The 4231-nt window shown below is 43.6% G+C and overlaps 1 long non-coding RNA gene across 1 annotated transcript; it reads right to left on the reverse strand.

The window, feature by feature from the left end:
• Window positions 1-672: 672 nt before the first annotated feature.
• On the reverse strand, window positions 673-2467 carry LOC123106858 (uncharacterized). Its single transcript, XR_006451530.1, has 4 exons — window positions 1951-2467; window positions 1488-1599; window positions 1213-1307; window positions 673-873 (listed from the first exon to the last, which is right to left on the reverse strand). It is a non-coding gene; the product is annotated as an uncharacterized lncRNA (long non-coding RNA).
• Between the last annotated feature and the right edge of the window lie 1764 nt (window positions 2468-4231).

Below are 4231 nucleotides of genomic sequence, written 5' to 3' on the forward strand. Positions count from 1 at the left end.
GGGTACCCAAACCTGCCTACCTGCAGCCCAACGCGTGGCTCCATCGACGGCCCGGCATGACCCAGCTACAAGATTCTATGGACAAGACGCTCGTGAGGCCCCCGCCCCGCGAGGAGAACTACACTAAGGCCCTCCCTGAGAAGCGGCCTCCCGAGGCTGCCTCTCAAGGAGAAGAGATCTCTATGCAAGCACCTCACCTCGCGAGGCGTGCAATGATGTGAGCCATGACTGTTGGGGAATGCAGTATTTCAAAAAAAACCTATGATCATGCAAGAACTATCTAGGGATGCATAGCGACGAGAGGGGAGAGTGTGTCTACGTACCCTCGTAGACCGAAAGGGGAAGCATTGAATAACGCGGTTGATGTAGTCGAACGTCTCCGTGATCCAACCGATCAAGTACCGAACGCATCGCACTTCCGCGATCTGCACACGTTCAGCTCGGTGACGTTTCTCGAACTCTAGATCCAGCTAAGGTCAAGGGAGAGTTTCATCAGCACGATGGCGTGTTGACGGTGATGATGAAGTTACCGACGCAGGGCTTCGCCTAAGCACTACAACAACTAGATGACAACCCGCGCATTGCTGCGGGACTCATTTGCAGACACCCTAAAACTATAGTGAAGAAATATATGTGGTCATATATTGTAAACAGATAAATTGGTAGACAAATTGATGGAGTACACTTGTGATGATAACCGACAACACCAAGGTATTAGTTAGAAAATTTAGCACATATACCGACGGATAAAAAAACTCTATGCAATGACATAATATGAATGTTTATGAAGACACTAAGAAAATGATCCAGGATATGCCGTGTCATCCTTGTGTCATGTCAAGCATTTGTAGATGGGCCTTTTCCTTGATATAACTGCCAGGGAAAAAATTAAGAAGGTACGTACAATTAGTAAAATGAAATGTCCCATATATATATATGCAATTATGATGTTGTGTTTCTCTTTCGTCTTACTCATCATTTCACTTTGTATAGTAAAATCTAAGTTAAATATAGTAAATATAAATCACCTGATGAAACTTGATGGCGATCAAGATGAAATTTACTGTCACAACAACAACTATATCATGGTCTATTTATAAAAGCCATGCCTGACGGGCTGATAGCAAATAAATGTAGTATATTTAGTGTGATGTTTTGATGTTTCTCAGACCTAAAGAAGAGAGAAATTGAGTTTAAGAAAAGAGCAGAAACCTTCTATTTGGACGTCAACGGTGACTATCATTGACATCAGTTAAATTTAGTGATAGCACCTGAAGTTGAACTTCAGAACACAAAAAATATCTGAGCTGCAAACGCAATGGTAAGAATCAGAAAGAATTGTTGGTTGCAAAGAAAAATATCAATTGGTATAAATATATAGATGTAGGATAAATATACGATTTGATCCAAAACTGCATCAACATAGGCAGACATATAACTCGAAAATCAGCATACATATTATCTCAATTTGTCATGCAGAAACATACCACTTCATAATCATAAGAAAAGAGAGGCAGATAGTCCAACAAAGCATATCAGGCACCAGATTCAACATTTATGTCACTCATTTCCTTGGACAGATAGTGGCAGATGCGCAACCTGTATAAGTGGTTGAGGAGATAAGATATCTTGTTGATGTAGATAAGAAAATTCTGCAGAAACAAATGGAGCTGCAAACTGTTTGGACTTTGATAAGATAATACCACGGTGACATGGATTAGAAATTCATGCAGAACCAAACATGAGAAGGTAGAAGATTAAAGTTGGTTGACTACTACAACATGGCAGGTTGTAGTACCTGCTTCATAAACAAAAAAGAATATATTTAACCTTCTAATGGAAGTACATACTAAAACTTCACCCAACAAAAGCATCAGGAGGCCGTGGACATTCAACAAATATTGGGAGGCGGTAGAGACTAGGGAGTAGTTAGATAGAGGAAGATGATACCTGTGAGGAGGATAGAGTTGTACTTCCAAGCGAGGAAAGAGACATGAGCTTGAGTGACAGATGCGAAGACATGCATGGGCGCATGATTGCATGACCACCAGGAGATGAACCGCAGAATCGGCGGATGACAGATGCACATTACGATGCCAAGTTGGATAAAAGCACTAAGCATCTGGCGATTAGGCACAACCTCGCCGATGATCTAGATATACAAGGACCATGGAAAGGAGGGGATTGAAAAGAGGTGTTGACATTGTTGGGAAGGAGAAGTGGAAGGGATGGTACCAATTGTAGCAGAAGGGACTGAGGAACGTGCCTGTGGAAGGCGGCGGCCGCTTAGTTAAATCCAGCAGTGTCTACCGTATTTGCAATGTAATGGAAGGCAAGGAGATGAGCGGGCTATAAATGCTGCTGTTTCGATGTGCCTTCATGGTTGCATTTTTGTCTGGAATTTTGGGAGAGAGTCGTTCGTGGTGGACGGAAGAGATATCGGTGCCCATTGGAGTCGCAGCGGGGAAGACGATGGCCAGAATTTTTTTTATTAGTTGAATGGCCATCTACTTTTTATGATGGGGCTACATCGGCGTTGAACAATCATGGGCTACAGCCCACGTACCAAATCCTGGCTTGGGCACCCAGTTGTAAGAGATCTGAATAGTGCAATGCATCGAGTCCATCCAGGGAGCTGGTGTCACAGGGAAAAGATGAGGTCGAAACATGAGAGGTCGGTCTGCTAATTGGAATCGAAATGCTGACGTGGCACTTTGATGAGGTGGGTAGGCTGCATGTTAAGAGAAATAAGATAGTGGGGATCAACTATTTATGTATTATAGATATGACCGAGGTGGAAATCTGTGGAGTGGGGGCACAACACACGGCTAAAAAATCAACTTGTGTATCTATGGGGTGCCCCCTCCCCCATATATAAAGGAGTGGAGGAGGAGGCCGTCCGGCCTCATAGGGTGCGCCCCAGGGGGGGGGGGGATCCTAGTCCAACTAGGAGGGGAAGGAAAGAGAAGCGGGGAAGAAGGAAAGGGGGACCGGGCCCCCTCCCCAATTCGGATTGGGCTTGGGGGCGTGCCCTCCTCTATTCCACTAAAGCCCATGAAGGCCCATTAACCCCCCGGGGGGTTCCGGCAACCCTCGATACTATGAAAAATGCCCGAACCTATCCGAAACCTTTCCGGTGTCCAAACATAACCTTCCAATATATCAATCTTCATGTCTCGACCATTTCGAGACTCCTCGTCATGTCCGTGATCACATCTGGGACTCCGAACAACCTTCGGTACATCAAATCACATAACTCACAATACATATCGTCATCGAACGTTAAGCGTGCGGATTCTACGGGTTCGAGAACTATGTAGACATGACCGAGACTCATCTCCGGTCAATAACCAATAGCGGAACCTGGATGCTCATATTGGTTCCTACATATTCTACGAAGATCTTTATCGGTCAAACCCCATAACAACATACGGTGTTCCCTTTGTCATCAGTATGTTACTTGCCCGAGATTCGACTGTCGGTATCATCATACCTAGTTCAATCTCGTCACCGGCAAGTCTCTTTACTCGTTCTGTAATGCATCATCCCCGTAACTAACTCATTAGTCACATTGATTACAAGGCTCATAGTGATGTACATTACCGAGAGGGCCTAAAGATACCTCTCCGACAATCGGAGTGACAAATCCTAATCTCGATCTATGCCAACTCAACAAACACCATCGGAGACACCTGTAGAGCATCATTATAATCACCCAGTTACGTCGTGACATTTGATAGCACACTAAGTGTTCCTCCGGTATTCGGGAGTTGCATAATCTCATAGTCATAGGAACATGTATAAGTTATGGAGAAAGCAATAGCAATAAACTAAACGATCATAGTGCTATGCTAACGGATGGGTCTTGTCCATCACATCATTCTCTCATGGTGTGATCCCATTCACCAAATGACAACACATGTCCATGGCTAGGAAACTTAACCATCTTTGATTAACGAGCTACTCTAGTAGAGGCATACTAGGGACACTCTGTTTGTCTATGTATTCACACATGTACTAAGTTTCCGGTTAATACAATTCTAGCATGAATAATAAACATTTATCATGATATAAGGAAATATAAATAACAACTTTATTATTGCCTCTAGGGCATATTTCCTTCAGTCTCCCACTTGCACTAGAGTCAATAATCTAGATTACATAGTAATGATTCTAACACCCATGGAGTCTTGGTGTTGATCATGTTTTGCTTGTGAGAGACTCTTAGTCA

Source organism: Triticum aestivum, chromosome 5A, assembly GCF_018294505.1.
Source record: "Triticum aestivum cultivar Chinese Spring chromosome 5A, IWGSC CS RefSeq v2.1, whole genome shotgun sequence".
NCBI classification, from domain to species: Eukaryota; Viridiplantae; Streptophyta; class Magnoliopsida; order Poales; family Poaceae; genus Triticum; species Triticum aestivum.